The sequence below is a fragment of the Ruditapes philippinarum genome, unplaced genomic scaffold, assembly GCF_026571515.1.
Source record: "Ruditapes philippinarum isolate M1 unplaced genomic scaffold, ASM2657151v2 ctg2963_1_1_1_1, whole genome shotgun sequence".
In the NCBI taxonomy this organism is placed as follows: Eukaryota; Metazoa; Mollusca; class Bivalvia; order Venerida; family Veneridae; genus Ruditapes; species Ruditapes philippinarum.
The window spans coordinates 137,146-156,022 of NW_026853030.1; the positions used below are offsets into that span (position 1 = coordinate 137,146).

Here is an 18,877-nt window from a genome sequence, read left to right on the forward strand (position 1 = left end):
CGTAAGTGAAGATATGTGTGAATATATATATATATATATATATATATATATATATATATATATATATATATACACAAGATAAGCTTTGATATTTGTGATTTGAAACGTGTTACGAAAATATAATAGTTAATAATTATTTTGGTGCTTAGAAGATTATGATATATAATCATATATTTGTATATATTTGTTTTTTCTTCAAAAACAATTTTCTCACAAATACCAATTTGCTTAACACAAATTGAAAATATTATATTTGTCACGTATACTTTTTAAAAATATTAAAATAAACAAGGCTTCACCACGTACACAATGGACAGTATGATATGTATCTATATAATCCTTTTGTTTACGACATACCACTTCCCATACTTGCTAGTTACAAATAAAGGTTTATATTTAACTCAGATGCGTAAAAAGATTGTTATTGTATATCAGAAAACTACATCAAAGTACCAGTGCTTTGAAAGACGACGAAATGAATTATCTTCCTTCACGAAGATGTAGAACAAAAAACATACTTTGGTTTTTGTTTGTTTGTTTCAATTTACGCCTTTCCCAACAGTATTTCAGTCATATAGGTGGGTACTTTCCTTACCATCCTTCCTGGAGAGTTACACCAGTACTCGACTACCTTCCTATGCGCTTAACTACCAAATCATCTCCCGGGGATCGAACCCACGCCAGAGAGGTAACTGGATTAATAGTCATCGACTCTTACCCCTCGGCCACGGAGGCGGTTTATCCTTGGTACTGTAAAAATCTATTTCTTACTGTGTCTTGCCGGAATAATTTCTTTTAAATTCAGCCTATACACATCTTGTGGTATGAAAATTATCATATTTCACTCGAGGCTACTGCCACTCGTGAAATATTTATATCATACCACTCGATGAAAAAATCTTATACTTATAGAAAAAACTTGAATATATTCTATTTATAACCAGTCTATGCACTGTGGTACTGCAATAAATCAAGCTAATGCAATGGAGTTCTACTTACAAGTAAATTCTTAATATTGTAAATACAAAAGATTAAATACGGTTTTCCGATATGATAATTTATCGAAAAGATTGATACAAAAATTACATCATTATATTTTGGAAAAAAAATCAAACACTATTTTCTTTTGTTACTTTATTGTACACAAAGACATTTTAACTTCCCTGTATTTGGCTAAACTTCCTTCTTCCTCCATGTGTACCAATTGACAGTGATCATGAAAGACACATGTATGTTATATTACTAATAGATTATCTGGTAGAGGAAAACCTCAGACACATCTTTCAATATTCCTGGCACGAGAGAGCACCTAACTAGAACGTCTAATATTCTGTTCTACAGACAAAAAATAAATATAAGACACTGGCGAAAGCCGTCCGGTTAGCTCAATCGGTAGATCGTTGGAGTGTAAATCAGGCGGCCCGGGTTCATTCCCGGACGGCGCAGTTCACTTTCGTTATGGTTGACTCTTAAATTCTTTCATATTTTTATTCGCACTGTACCTCCGCTCTGGCATGTAAAGAAGTAAACAGTTACTTGCCAAAGTGAAGGCAACTAGTACTGGTAAACTGCTTGACAGCCTGCCAAGGATCGCTTTAGCTCCGGTAAATTCAAGGTGGCTTTACTGACGTGATCCGGAGTTAAAACTACCACCACCACCACCACCAAAGGCACTGGAACGATTCGAACCCAAAACGATAATTGAATAGTGGTTTGAGTTCAGCATCAAAGTGGATGCTTTGATAATGCTTGAAATCTTAAAGAGCGTGTATTATACACTGTTTGCGAGTATATTGACTTATGCACTTTAGTTTTTATAAAATTGAATGATCAAATGTTGTGAATTATGAATGATTGGTAAGCATTTGTTTTTCAATTGAACAAAACTTAGGGGTGATGGACAAGATTTAAAACGTCTTAACAGATATATATATTTATATATCTTTAATTTTTTTAAAAGGAATATAACATCCATAAACCGTTTTTCGAAACTGTTACGCATAAGGAAGAAAAATTCTTAAAACAAATATGTAAGATAAAGAAATAAACAAGTCTTTTCTCACGTAAACAAAATGGCCTGATATATCAACAAGAGAAAAACATCTCTCTGTCAACTAGATTAACAAAGACTTACTATGACGATGCGTCTTTACATTACATTAAAAAATGAATAAACAATAGATACGTATATGATCACTAGAGATAATATTGTTACACGTGGTATTTACATTACCAATACAAGGATTAAAAACAATGAGAACAAGAAAAGCATTGATGCAAAGCATCAAAGGGCGTCCAAGCAAGAAATGCAGGAGGTGCAGATGAAGTAGTAGATATATGATGATAAACTGTTCAATGGTTCATTGGTTTTTACCAGAATTGTACATGTATATCACTTATGAATGAACGAACGAAAGATATTGTTCATTATTTATAAATTTGATTGGCATGCTAGAAATTAGAATATTACTTGTTATTTCTTTATAATCGTGATTATTAATAGCAACGGATATACATGTATACAAACATTTATAATCCATATGAGTAACGCATGATCAACACCACACTTGTGTAATTGTCCCTTATTATGTTATCGCTATTAGCGAAGACCCCCTCTTAAGGTATCTGTTCACACTTAGTAACAATATGACACTTGTTATATTACCCTGTTGAGCATAAATGTTTATTATACACTAATTGTAATATCTTTTTTAATAAAAAAATACAGATTTTAGTGTAATATCTTTTTTAATAAAAAATACAGATTTTATGAATTTTGTTTTCTTTTCTTTTTTGTGTTTTATGCGCTATTTTAATACTGAGTTTTTACGTTTACTATTATTTTAAGAATTCAATTGTCATAATGACAGACGATTATAAGTCAAAACTTAACTTGAAAAAGTCAGTAAAGTATGGTTAATCTTTCAATATATAATATTGTTTATTCTTAAACCATATACATGTACATTTGTATTTTTCTTTATCATTTCTTAAATTATCAATCAATTGAATAATTCATAAAATCAGATTTGTAACTTTGAATAATTCCTCGGCATCTTTTACTAAACACGAATAACAAATTAAATAAAATGTTTCAAAGTTGATAGTGTCATATTAATGCCATAAAAATGTACATTTTTTCTCAATTATTGTTCATATTTATTGTTTTTATCTCATATAGATAAAATAAAACATGCGATTTGTGTTGTTGGTTTGTTTTTTCGAATTGTATGTTTATGTATAATAATAAGCAATAATTTCATCTGTGTTTATTAATTATTGTAACCAAACTAAGTGACAAACATTCATTTTGAAAAAAAGCTTATTTATCTGTAAAATATTTGTTCTGTTCTGTAACGATATCAAACATCTACTCCAAAACCGGGAGAGACCGGACAATAAACGTGTGGTACTATTCGCCGGTCGTCAAAATAGACCAGGAGAGACCGGGAATTACCGACAGGAGTACATCCCTCTATAAATAGATTTTCGGAATATTTAGGTCATCAACTCATCATTCTATTTACAGCTTTCGGAATAACATACCATAATAATCCACTGTGTACTACAAAATGATAAATAAAAATACCTTGAAGAGCGCGATTTATTGACGGAAAAGGTTATTTAATTTGAAAATGTTTGCATTGCGAAATTCTCCAGTTCGCTATTCATTGTACATATCGCGACTAATTAATAATCAAGCACCCTCATACCGATAGGAATGATCGGCTTTTATTATGAACAACTATAAAAGGCTCGAGAAGTTGCTGTCGCCCTTTCACAAAATCTGATTTCATTACATAAAAGGCGCCGCGCTTCGGCGCGGACGCCAATAAGGAAGTTCAAAGTCGTTTCAGCATTAAATGGGACACTACAAATGCGTCGTATATTTTGCGTTGATATGTAAGTCAAAATCGTTATGGAAAACAAAAATTAGTCAGCATTTTGCAATTAGCTAAATGAAACAGTCCACTTCTTGCACTAACATCACTTGAACAGCATATACATTTAAATTTTTAGAATCTTCTTTAAATAAGTTCAAAATTATTCCAAATGATATCTATAGGCTTTAACATATCTGACTTTTCCTGTTTTAGAACCGACTCATTATTGAATTTGTCTTACTTCCTTTTCCTAACTCCCTTTACCTGATCAAAGAAGTATTTTAGTTTAGAAGAAATAAACAATATATCTTATGATATTTTTAAATGCAACTTGATAATAAAAAAATATTATCAAACTAATGAAAATGATTCAGGGAACATTTTAGCTTTTCTTATTTTGCAATGTTTTGGAAATGGTTTTGAAATTGGAACATTAAATCAATTAGAAGAAAAAGATAATATATGAAAACGTATTTAAAAAAGTTAAAAAATGAGGGATTCTAATAGTTTTCAATATATTATAGATAACAAAAAATATGATGTTGCATTTGCAGTTACATTTTGACATTATGCCAATCTAACACTAGTAGTAAGAAATGGTCAAGTTTCAAATACAGACATTTTTTTGATTATGTTGGTATAGTTTATCACTTAACATTGCGATTTCTTTTTCTAGTTTTATCCTTATATTTAGATTTGTTCTAAAATTTTCAAAATTAAGTTGCTGATTTCTATTCTTAATTTGAAAAACATATGATTTCATAAGGAATATTATGAAATTGATGACATTCTGATTGTTTGCGTTTTCCTCCGTAATACCAAAACTGATAACCACTATGAACTAAATTTGATTCCGATATTTTTTTCAGCCAGAAAATAACCTAGTTAATTCCATAAATGTTGTACTACATTACATTCCCAGAACTTCGATGTGCATATTGCAAAAATAATACAAATTTGATTCTGCTATTTTACATACTATTAGGATCAATGTTTGTTTGTTGGAAGAATTCACATCAGTTATTTATGTTGGAAACTTCTTGGTTTTCTATCTATTGTTACTTTCCTTATTTTGGAATTATATAACTGACCAGACTGCTGGTGTATTTAAAATGTATTACAAGTTAACAAGTGTATTTATCTTTTCCCAGAAGGTCATAGACCCATGTGGTACAATATGCAAAATATATAAAATGGCAAACGTGCATCAATATTAAATTAACATGATCTCATACATGCATTACAGTAGCACATTTTACATAGGAAATGAAAACATATATTCACCTATAACATGATGTACATGTTTATAATAATTCACATTTTCGTCGTATGTGTCAAAAGTATATATGCAACATAAGATTTAAAAGAATAATAAAGTTTGATAAAAATCCAAATGTACTGACATTACATATTAGATTAGATCTTTCACTAGTAAAGTAGATAATTTGACAGATTAAAATCTTTCTCAATTGAATATTGAATTTAAATCATGTTGATAGCGAAAGTGTGAATTCTACATACATTTCTTCATACTGCATACACCATTTTTGACATAAGTAATATTTAAAGCATTTATTTAAGCACGGGAGATAATTCCTATGGTCTTATCGCTCGACCTGTATATCGAGTTATGTAACATCCGTCGCACTATAGCTTTAACAATAAATTGACATACAATATAATTTCTTAACATAATTAACATCAGTTATCTAATAAAATGGAACAAATTTGTATATAAATGTGTATTGTCCAAACAATTTTGATTAACTTGATTATCTGTGATATCCTTATGAAATGGATTAAACTGCTATGCTTATTTGCATTGTCCAAACGAATGTATATGGCGTTACTATGAAGAATAGATTTAAAACTTACTGGGCATGCTCATCTCCCGGTGACTGTTTTCTGTATATGCAATTCTGCCCGTCTCAGGAACAAGTGTGTTACTCGAGCTTCTGCCATAATGTTGACCGAAGTCTCGAATATGTTGGAGAAATGGGTGATAACGTCAATTTGCCGTATCTCGTGGCTACAGTCACTTACATTTTCGCACAGTTCGCAATTGGGCTCTAAAATGTCCAACACTGCCCTATATACAATCCTCACTAAGTGTTCGAGGACCATGGCACTGAACAACATTCCAATGTTGAAACGCCTGATAAAAACCATTTTTAAAGTAACAACAAGTTAAGCACGATAAACAAAAGAAATTGATCTGTATAGTATGTCGAAAGGCACTATGGAGCAGTATATATAGGCTTAAGCGAAATACAAAAATTAGGCACCCGGTAAATTGCACTATAGTCTAAAGATGCATGTTTACTTATGTATTTCCTCTGTCCAAGATTTTGCCATTAATGACAAGATATGAAAAGGAACAATTTGATAACAGCAGTTTTGCTTGTAATATAACATCTAGAGATACATATACATGCATTTGAGCTGTAAAAATTATTTCATAGAGGATATATCACACATTTACATGACTGACATAGAAGGTATATCACATATTCATATGACTAACATATATTGACCAACATGTCAATTGGAAGAATGATATAATAAGAGAAACATAGGCTGTGGTACAATATGTCTAGCTTTAACTAAAGTAAAGACAGATATGAAAGTCAATAACATACTAATCAGCTCCATATAAAATATCTGAGCGCATCACGAATGCTTTTGAAATATATATACTCAGTTTTCTAATTAACAATAGATTTTCAGTATCATTAATTCTATGAATTTAAACATATTTGGAGATCTCCAGTAACACATTGGAATAGTTTGTGTTCTTAATTGAGAGAACATTCTACATTGTAATAAAAAATATAATTCATCTTCTAACACATTGCAGAATGTGCATTTGCGTTCATATTATTTGTACACTGGCAGGTCTTGCCCATCTCCTTGTTTCAATACATAATCTTATTTTCAGCACTTTATGTGTGTCAGGATTGTTTACTTTGCTCTTTTGTAAATGAAGAGCTTTATAAAGTTAGTGGACTTTTTAACAAAATTAATACTAAACATAAATTTACATATTGTAGTTAAGACAATTAAAAGACTAGTAAGTAAGTAAGTAAGTAAGTAAGTAAGTAAGTAGGTAAGTAGGTAAGTAGGTAAGTAAGTAAGTAAGTAAGTAAGTAAGTAAGTAAGTAAGTAAGTAATTGAGTGAGTGAGAGAGTAAGAAAGTAAGTAAGTCAAGGTAGGTAGGTGGGTAGGAAGGTGGATTGGTGATTGGATGAGTGAGTGATTGAGTGAGTAAGTGAGTGAGTGAGTGAGTAAGTAAGTAAGTAAGTAAGTTAGTAAGTAAGTTAGTAAGTAAATAAGTAATTAAGTACCTCCAGGGTCAAGGTTGCACTTGCTCATTCAAGGTCATCATTGTCTATTTGAGGGTTTATGTCGTGTCCGGTCCATAACTTTCTTATCGTTAAAGGGATTTTGTAAATACTTGCCACAATTGTTTACAATAATGAGACGATGTGCCTTGCGCAACAACCGGTCACCTTCCTCCAAGCTCAAGGTCACACTTGGAGTTTAAAGTTTAACATAGTCTGTTATAGAGTAACTTTTGTGTCCGGTCTAAACTTTTTTTATAGATCGAAGGATTTTTGTAAATAATTGCCACAAATAGTCACTTCAATAAGACGATGTGTCATGCACAACACCTGCAGCCCTATTTATAAGTTCAAGGTCACATTAAGAGATCAAAAAATTAACATTGTCTGTTTTAGGGTATATTTTATGTCCGATCTAGAACTTCTTCGGGATTTTGAAATTACTTGGCACAGATTGTCACAATAATTAGAGGATATGTCAAGTACAACACCTGCACCCTACCTCCAAGGTCAACGTAACACTTAGGGGTCAAAGGTTAACAGAGCGTGTTATATTGCATATTTTGTGTCCCGTACATAACTTCTTCATAGATTAAGGGATTTCGAATATACTTTGCACAAATAGTCACAATGATAAGATGATATGTCACGCGTAAGACTTGTGTCCTACCTCCAAGGTCAGGAGTTTAAAAATATTGTCTACAAATGATCACAATAATAAGACAATATGTCAGGCGCAAAACATGGGTTCCTTCCTCCAAGGTCACACTTAGAGGTCAAAGATTAGTCTGTACTAGGGTATAATTTGTGTCCGATCTATAACTTCTTCATAGTTCAAGGGATTTTGAAAATGTACCCCTACCTCCAAGGTGAAGGTCACACTTAGAGGTCAAAGCTTAACATGATAGATTTTTTAATTTCGGGTTTCATTTTATTTTTTTAAAAAATATTGTTGCATTTGCAGATCTAGCATTGATCATAATTTTGGACTGAAAGTCCTGAGATCCATACCTCAATCTTTTGAAATAACATAATTTTATGCTTCATATAAAACCTGCCCGAAGCGGGAGACGTTGGTAACTCTGATACAAATTCTTGTTTTTTTATATTTCTACAGAATCATATTTATGAACTTGCCAAGCGGTAACTACAATATCAGTCACCCAGCTGCAGATGCTAAATATTCGGTACTTTTGATGGACAAAAACAGGACAATTGCTTTGGTTATTATCTTGGATACACTTTTTAAAACAGGTAATTTCTATCAATTTGTTTGAAATTCATTGTTTCAAATAAGTGAAACAGTTTCATTAGGTATAGTATTACATAAAGTATTTTTGATGAACAGAGTTGCATATTTTTCGAAAGTTTCATCTTATTTTTTTTTCTGAATTAAGTAAAGAGAATAAATTGCCAAAATGTTTTTGTATGTTCAGCTTAATCAATAGGTAAACAAAAACGTATACTCAGCGCAATCAATCGCAGAGGAAAACACTATTTTTTGTTCAGAATGTTTTAAGTCGAAAAATACTATGCAATGACTTTCAAGTATATTAGAAATAGATTACTGAATTAACATACATGTTCTGTTCTTTAAGTTTTGGCTAATGACCTCAAAACACTTGACACATCATCGCTGTAGGTTCTAAACTGCCAGGGACTTTGGTTTTTTCATTTAAGGAATCTATCGAGCTGGCTTACGCAACATCAGTAGTTCTACTCAGGGTGGAAAACCTGAAGCTTTCTTTCATATTTTTAGCTTGAATTTCGCCATTTCTAATGTGTTGGTGCATGAACTACATGTACTTTTATTTTTTCAGGTGAAAATAACAATTTCAGTTCTATTGAAGGCACAAATGATGAACAGAATGATGCATTTTGTAAGAATTGTAAGGTCTAAATAACACTTATTAATCTTCTTGGAACGTTTTTAAAAAGGTAGACAGTTTAATGCATTACACATAAGGTGCATTGTCAGTGTTTCTTTTTGCTCCTTGCCCGTGTACGGCGTCTGTTTATTGTGTAGATCATCCGTATTTTTGCATTTCTGTTTGTTAGCTGGCGAAAAAGAACTAATATCAACTTTTATGCGCTGATAAATGAAAATTACTGAGTCTGATGCAAAAGTGTTGTTTCTTCTGAAAAAAAATATTTTTGAATCGATGTATTCCTAACATTCTTCAATAAAACTACGAATATATCAAACATTCCTCGAATTTGCTTTATTTGGAGTCTGAAGGGAAAATAAGTACATAAATAGAGAAAAACAAATACCTAAAGAAAGCCCAACAAGGCAAAATTGTAAAATGTTGCAGGCTCGGTTTGATTGAGCCTGTTCATGGACGGTACTGGAAAGTGCAAGTTACCGTCCACGCCCCCTAGCACCGACTTAAGCAGAATTCAACGTTTAAACATAACAGTGGTGAAATTTTGAATTAAGAAACATCCGCAGATGTGTTCAAACGAGTTTATTTTATATAAAATGGCCTCAGTGGATTAGCCTTTTTTTCTTTCGCTGATTACATAAATACCACTTTTTACATGTTATGAAATACATGCTGCTACTGTAACTGATGCCAGGGTGTCACAATCGAATGGACTAATGATCACCGTCGTTGTCTCACCAATTATTATTGTGTTCATACGACTTGTATATAAATGATTTTGCAGTAACCGAATCTTCAATCATGTTTATAGGCTACATGGCGATTTATCCATTACACGTAATTCTTCGTTTTTTGAAGACATCATAACGACAAAAGAAATGCTTTGCACGAGCGAGACTAAAACAACATTGTTTCTGTAACGAATACTGTTTTACGGAAAGTACATCATGAAGTTACTTGAACGTCTCCTCAGTTATTTATTTCTATTCCGAAAATAATATTTTCCATTATTTATAGAAGAATATTAATGGTGAAAAATGGAGCCCGGCAACAAACAAGACATAAGTTACTATGGTTCTACATATTTTGGGTGTTTATTTAGAACTTTCTTTCATATTTACACAATGTATACGTATTACGTTAATACATAATAACTGTAAATAAAAAGAGGAAATATAAGAAAATAAAAGATTTATGCAAAATTCCTTGAGTTTATCAATCAGCCCTCCTACAAATACAATATTCCTCATTTCAGCAACCACTGTCAAAAAGAGGACACAAGGACTGTAAAGGATGCAAACAGACAAATTCATGGATAGATTTTCGGTGTATTTATATCTTTCAGCTCCACCCAAATGTTTTTCTTGTGATTACACTTCCGGACTTTCTTACTGTGACAAAATTATGGCATGTCCTAATAAGCAGGTAAAAGAATGACTAATAATCTTCCATTCACAAGAATGAATATCTAGGGAATTTAAATTGAAAAATTGAAAATTCGGATTATAATACGTACTTTTATTATTTGAAAAAAATGAGGGCTATAAAATTTATGTGTTTCTGGCAACCAGACCTTACGTTGCCTGAACTATTTAGGAAAGGATGTTGTCTATGATTCACGATTATTTTAATAACAACACAGAAACGAAACAAAGCACCACACCAATTGTTTTTGACTGTTGCCAGTTGCAGTTGTTTTGGCTTAAATACTTGTCACGGTCCTAGCACTGGTTTTCTTTTTAAATAAATCAGACATAAGCACTTGAAAAATCAATGTAAGAATAATTTATTGAAAATGATACAAAATGCTAAGACAGCTGCCTAATTGTATATTGTGCGTCGGATAGTTTTTCCTCTTTTTCTATAAATTGCAGACATGTTATGTTCAGAGTTTTACAAATTTAAATGGGCACACTCACTACAGATCTGGATGTACAGACTATCAGGTAAAAATAGATACTAAATTATTTGACGTTGCAGAGGACAATTTTTATTTAAATAATTTTGTGATTTTTAGATTTATTCCAATTTAAAAAAATGACACTGTTAATTAACAAACCAATCCGCTAGAAGAAGAGTTGAAACAGTTGTGTACAAACATAATGATGATTTTTTGAGATTTTTAACGAAGCTACACAATTAAGTATTGTAAAATTTGAACTTTTAGGGTTTTGCATACAATATGATAAAATTATTGCCGTGTGCATTATTACAAAAAAACTAAGGAAGAAGTCACCAAACAATAAGCCAAAATGAATCATTAAAGTGTATCATAAAATAAATATATAAATCACAGACCTGTCGTCTGAACGAGCATGGGGGCAATTCTAAGGGGACATGTCTACAATGTTATGATGGTGATTTCTGTAACTCACATGGATGTGGAGATAATGGTATAATTAACTTTTTCTTTTATTTTTGGAGATATTTGGATAATGCTAATCCAGATAACTGAAACCGATAATGGCATGAATATACCGTAAAATAATGTCATACGAGTAATATTGAACGTTTGAAAATATTTAAAGGTATCTTTATGCGTAAAAGAATAAACCTACTTACTGCTATATAATTTTCCAATTCAATGGGAGAACACGGTGCTAACGTGGGTATCTAGTAATAGCCATCTATTTATAACAGAATATTTTACTACCAACACTACCAGGCCATTGAAATTCCAAATTCCAAAAATATCTACTTGCACCGAATTGACATTTTTTAGTTTAGGTAACTTTAGTTAGTTACAGTTAACAAAATACAATATTTTGTATTAACATGTCAAATAATAAGACCTTCAGGACTTCTTAATTATGAAAGGTTCCGATTATGTTACTATAACAGGTTTCCAGCCAAAGCAATCACGAGGCTCTCTTTGTCTTGACTGTTCGCACGTGAGTGACCCAAAAGAGTGTGACAAAATAACTATCTGCTCCTCAAATGAGGTTTGCTTACATTTATTCCCTAGTTTTATTATCAAATAATAAGAGTTTTATTAATATAATATGAACTTGGTATACATTTGTAAGTAAATTAAATTTTAATTAAGTAACATCAGCTTTATACAGTAATCTAAGGCGTATATTTTAACCGTCATTGTAACATTGATAAGCACACTTTAATTCATGTTCAGATCATATTACTTGTTAAAAAAGATTGCATTCAATATGATATGGTAAACTACTTGAAATTTCTTCATCTTCTGTGCTTAGGTATGCCGCATCGAAGAGTTTCCATGGGGAGACAATGCAATATTTCACATTGGATGCGCATCAGTCAATGTATGTCGAGACATTTTGAATTTGTGAGACGGAGAGTATATGTATATTATAACAGTATCAAGCCGATATAAACACTGCATTTGGGATGCTTCCACTTGTTACTACATTAATTATCTAAAAGAATCATATTCTCTTATTCTCACCAGTATGAATCAATCCTTGGAACAAAAAAAAATGTTAAAAACAATATTTATACAGTAAATGCCGTCTCTTCCGTCAGATTTTACAAATTACGTCATGTAGGAAGATAAGTAGCGCATTTATCCTCTACTTTTGTCACATGGAAATAGTATATATCAGCTTACAATAAAGATCTTTCAATCGTTCTGATATTTTATTTATAAAACAGGTTCTTTTTTAAAATACATAATATGTTATTTCAGGATTGTGCTATAGAACACCGAAGCTTGAACCCTTTCAACCAGAGGTCAGTTCCAGTCTGCACAGAATGCTGTCGGGAGGATTATTGCAATTATTATACAAACTGTACAGGAAGGACCCATAATCAGCAACCGATTATTGTTGGATAAATTTATCTGTATATGACAATGTTTTCGAATCTTTTTTCGAGTATAATTGATTGAAATGAATCAAAGAAAACTATTTATTTGATAAAATATTTTAGAATTGTTACCCCCAAACCATTAACACCCGGTTATTTTCTATGAGAACGATTTATGGAAATTGAGTATAATTCTTTTCCGTGTATCCCATATGATTTAATAAGCTTACAAAAAGCCATTATATTTTCTTTACCGTTTTTATAATAATAAAGTGCGACATGAGGATAGATACATAGACATGTGGTTTTCAGCGGAGTTTGAATGTTTAATGACTTCTTTTATGTTTCGAGAATGCATCCACTTTGCAGAAGGTGTATCTGTGCTACTTGGATGGAAAACAGGCCTTGACCACGCTCGGCATAACAGACTTTTTACAAACTACTTACGTATGGTGTTGACTACACTACATTCGTTGAATGTCAATTCAGAATGTCAAGTTTTCTATAAAAGATTGATATTTGATAGCTTTATTGTCCAACAAGGAACAAGGCAAGGCGGTAAGAAATCGCCATTGATGTATCTTGTCTATATCAATGAATTCATTGAAGAACTAAAGGCTGGAGGAGAAGGAATATGCATCTTTAATTTCAATGTGTGTTCTCCAACTGTAGCAGACGGCATGATACTTGTATCGTTATCTGAAAATGGTTTAGACAAAATGCTAAGTACATACTGAGACTACTTAAAGAAAGAATGGAGATACAATTATAATGTAGAAAAATGTAAAGCTGTCATGATGAATGGACGACACAAATTAAAACATTGCAGACGATTTATTATGCGGCTTTACATTATTTCTGAATCCGAAAGCTACTGTCATTTAGGTGTTATCAGTGAAGAGATTCTGTCTACTAAACCTAACATTAAAAACGCATGTTCAAAGCTGAAGAATACGTACTTCAGCATAGCCGGAATTTTTTATTTGGGTTCTATCAGCCCTGTTATTTTAAGTAAAATATACAAACCTGTGGTGCTATCCAGAGCACTTTATGGTTGTGAAATAGGGAGCTCCTATTCTAAAGAGAATATACGTTTACTCGAGACTGCTCAAAACGTCTGTTTAAAACATATGCAACAGCTTTCAAGAAACGCATCTTCAAACTATACTCGTAGTTGTCTTAATATTACGAGTGTTGAGACTCTGATAGAATATAGGAAACTGCAGTTCTTTGGGCAATTGTGTAGATTGTCCGGCATATTTTTAGCGAAGAAATATTCAATTTTCGTTTAACCAGATATTATAATGGATTTCCTGAACGTTTTGGTTTTATTCCTGATATATAAAGGACCCTCTGCAAATATTCTCTTACTGATGTAATGTACAATTACTTACAATCTAGTTTATTTCCGTGTAAATGGCAGTGGAAAGATATTCTCGTCAAAGCAGTGCTTAAGTCGGAAAACCAATCTCAAATAGATAGTATTGTTTTAGCTGTACATTTGTGGGTTTTTAATTAACTTATTTGTGTAAGCCAGTGTTCGAGTCTATGGTTCTTAAGCAGCAGGAACACTCCTTCCCTGTCACATATCTGCAGGACACTCTCAAGAAACAGTGCTTTATTGATTTCACGACAATATGACCGTCAGTGCACAAAATGTTAACTTAATACAGAAAATATTATCCTAAACCAAATCTGTTTCTGTATCAGAAATACCAGAGAATGCGAGAAATTGTGGAACATGCTTATAGACTGTCTGGGATTTACTTGGTTCCGTGAGCTAATAATAGATTGTCCCCATGAACAATGTACAACTATAATGGGGCTCGCCGTGAAAAATGACGCACGCATTTTCATTTGCTTCTCATTAACTAAATCACTATTACGTTAACTAGATTAAATGGTGTATTGGCATGCATTGTAATACATGTTTTTGACGTTAAATGTTGTATATATTGTATTTGTACCAATGAGAAATGTTTTCTGATACGTTTGTTTTATCAGTAATTATGTACACATTATGATAGATTTAATCTTCGAGTGATAGAAAACTAAAATATAAATACTTCTATGAATAAGTAACATATCTCATGAATTATTTATTAAAGTTTGACACTATTCAAAACTGAATATATACCTATATTTAGCACTATTTGCCAATTCCCCTTCATTATTTTTAAGAAATCAATAAAATGTGTTTCCTTCTTTAAAAGCTTTAATTTCGAATTCGTTAAAGCTATACAAAGAAGAAAGGCTTATTTTGTTTGTTTTGTTTTGTTTGTGTATTTCAGGCACGAACGGGCACCTGAGTAGAACCACCTACGTTCCGTAAGCTAGCTTCCTCACATGAAAGAATCAAAAGTCCCTGTCGGGATTCGAACCCACAGCGGTGAGGGGGAAGTGGTTTGAAGTCAACGACTTTAACCACTCGGCCACGGACGCCCCAGAAATGCTTATATCATTTTAAGGATACACTTGTAGTTGCCATTTTTCTTCTAGATTTTAGTTGTAAGATAAAAGATCGATAAATAACTAAAAAAAAAACAGGGGCGAATTATTTTTTGCCATAGAATGAAAGTTTTAATCATATCAATTATATATTAACAAGCAATTTAAATCCCACAATATATGATTTTTGTTTCTGCTATGATATACTTTTGCTATGTTATTACATAATATTTAAATTGTATTATACTTGTATTGGTACTCTGTAAATACTGTTATGCTCTTCATCTTTGGAGGAAATAAAAGTATCTATCTATCTACTGATCCCCAGTTTTTCAGAGATTCAAACATTTTTGTACCTGAATACACTTATGATAGAATTATATTATTTTATGAATTGATATTTAAATAGGATAATTTTCTTACATAGGATTGACAGTTAGTATTTATTTAATTACCTTAATAGAAAATAAGGGTAATTTGTAGTTGTTTTGTTAGATGTTCATTGGAAATATTGATGTTTAAGTGTATAAAGCTATATATCTGCTTAAAAATTGATTTTGAAAAGAATTACCTCCAAAAATACCTGTGAGTTCAGTATTAGAGTGAGTATATTCCTATTAATGTTATTTTCTTCTACAATACACGCTGTATCGTCTAAAATTGATAAATATGAGAAGTTGTTGAATTCTTCATAACTAATAGATGTATTAGAAATAGCACCCGTCGACTGCCTTCTTGCTGTTATAACCGGCAATTGCGTCGGAATAGATTGTGAAAGTTGAAAGAAAATCGAACATATAGCACTTCTGGATTAGAAGATGACAAAGACAAATGTGACACACACAAGTTTTTGTTAATATCAAATAAGGTGCCTATGTAATGTTTATTTCAATTTCAACATGACCTACGCAGAAGTCAGTCAGAGGCGAATTTATTTATTTAGTTTTAATGGGCTGACATTTAAATTTATTTAAGATTAAATTATACATATGTATATAATTAATAACTTTTAGAGTAATATTACCGCTCTACATTACAAACCTTTAACGTGCGAAACATTGTAAGTTGAAGCTTGTGCTCATATTTTAATGATAAAATCCAAGAAATAGTTAAATTTTGCTACCTACTAGTAATTGGAAATTTTTAATCATAATTATAATGATAAGAAAAACTTGATAATATTATTTATCAATAATTATGTTTGCAAAGATACTTTTTTTGTTTCAATATGTCTAACTTTCTATGGTAACGTATTATATTGGAAAAAATATTGATAAATGCAACAATTTCATTCAAATTGTTTGTATCGTGTAAAGTCTGAAGACTATTTAACACTAGTTATGTTGTAATAATGCTAAATATTTAGCCACCGATGTCTACGGCTTTTGGTGCTCAATTCCTAAGCATCAAAACTTCAAAACCGGTTTAAATAGACGATAAACAATGCTGAGACCGATATTTTTTATTAATTCTATTTAGTTCCGCCAATTGTTTCTTTCTTTAGAAAACACATTCTTAACTTAAGAATCATACACGTTTTTTTTGTGGAACGACAAGAACATGTGATACGAAAGGTTCTACGATCACTGCCGGACACACCTGCGGATGATTCTAAAGTAAAACAATTTCCAATTTTTTATATCCCAGAGTTTTTAAATTATGCTGGAGCTGGTGACTCAATAACATTTATTGACTACCAGAAACAGATTCAATCAAACAGAGCTGGCATTAAGTTTCAGATTTGTCTTTGGCGTCTTCTAATCCAGTAGTGCTATATTTTGTTCTTCATGAATTTTGTTCTTTCCTATTTTGTAATATATATATGGCCCTTCGTGATCATTACCTTGAATACTTTTATTTACCGTGTTGAAGATCAAATAATCAGGAGCTAGGGGCGTGAGAGGTATTGCATATTCAATTATTTGTCATAAACAGACGTTCAAAACGTGTATATATTTCCATCATTTGATTTATACTTACATCGTTCTCTTTCTGTTAGATTATTATACTCATTTGCAACAGGAGTCACGTGTTACCCCGTTGCTCAATCTCCAGCATTTCAAATCTGATTTATTCATATACATTAATATCGTTTGATCATATTGTCTCAATGCACGTGATATAGATAGTGAATTTCATTTTTGTATGCTTTCGTTTTGTTTATAATGATATGCGTAATAAGTACTGAACGACATATTATTATAATAGACCTTGTGGTTTTAAATTAGTAGCTCTAATGCAGAGAACTATAAGCAACATGTATACAACTTGAATTATGTAAATATTTTTGTAGCTTTTGTAATACGTCCGAGTCAAACATATTATAGTGTCTTCTGCTTCAATTTAAAACACACTGTCCAACTTTCCGTGTTATGTTTCATCAAATACCATGCTTTTTCGGTCATGTAACATTTGTGTAACGACTTATGATATTTAAACAAGTAAATTGTAATATTGAAAGTTTTGAGCTTATGTAATACGTAATGATAGGTTAATAAATAAAATACAAAAAATCTTTGATTCTTTTTTACCTTTACCTGCTAGAAATGAAAGTTCGTAGCCTTTGCTACAAACATACAGCCAACCCAACATGCACATCCGGGCAGTCTGATCTGACTGTTGATAGCTCAATAGTAATATTTTGATACAAACTAATCTACCCGTCGTGGAGTCTCTTTATTACCCAAACGAATCTTTGATTATTATTAACAAGGGCGATCAGTGCTTACATATGTGTCACCTCATTATAGCCATATCTCGGCAAAAAGTCATTCAATCTAAAAACCTGTGTAAAATGCACAATCCTGTAAAGTTTCATTGAAAATGTATTAGTGGTAAAACAGAAGTAATCCGGACAAATTTCAAAATTAAAATCATGCAAAGAGCCAAAACTCTGACAAAACCAATGCACCAAAAATGTTGATGACATGCACAACAAGACATGGTATTGATCATTTCCCTGAAGTTTTGATCAAATTGCACCAGTAGTTTCTGAGGAGTAGTTCAGACAAACCTGTGTACACATTTTTTATTCAAGGGCAATAGCTAAAAGTTATTCAGGCAAAATATTAAGATTTGTGTATTATGCATAAGAAATTGACACGCCAATAAATCCTGTAAAGTTTCATTGAAATTGCATCAGTGGTGTGAGAGGAGTAGTCCGGACAACTTTATTTTCATTCAAGGGTCATAACTGGACCAGACATCAGTCAAGCGAAATATTTATGCAATCTGTACTTGACCTACCAATCAATCCTTTAAAGTAACATTGAAATTGCATCAGTGGTATAAGAGGAGTAGTCTTGACAGACTTCGAAACATAAAAATAATTAAACGGCCAAAATTCTGACAAAATTCACTGAACCATAAAAATCCAATGATATGAATAACTTGATATGACACTGATCATTCCTGTAAAGTTTGGGTGAAATTGCAACAGTAGTTTTTTGAAAAGTAGTCCGGACAAGCTTTTGTGTATCTGGAAACATACAAAAACACCTCTATTATTCAAGGGTCATAACTGGCCCAAAAATCATTC

General features: G+C 31.8%; 1 long non-coding RNA gene across 1 annotated transcript; it reads left to right on the forward strand.

The window, feature by feature from the left end:
• The first annotated feature begins 10,917 nt into the window (after window positions 1-10,917).
• LOC132731966 (uncharacterized) lies at window positions 10,918-13,038 on the forward strand. The gene is made up of 5 exons (XR_009625963.1): window positions 10,918-11,057; window positions 11,408-11,504; window positions 11,953-12,053; window positions 12,321-12,389; window positions 12,773-13,038. It is a non-coding gene; the product is annotated as an uncharacterized LOC132731966 (long non-coding RNA).
• The last annotated feature ends 5,839 nt before the right edge of the window (window positions 13,039-18,877 follow it).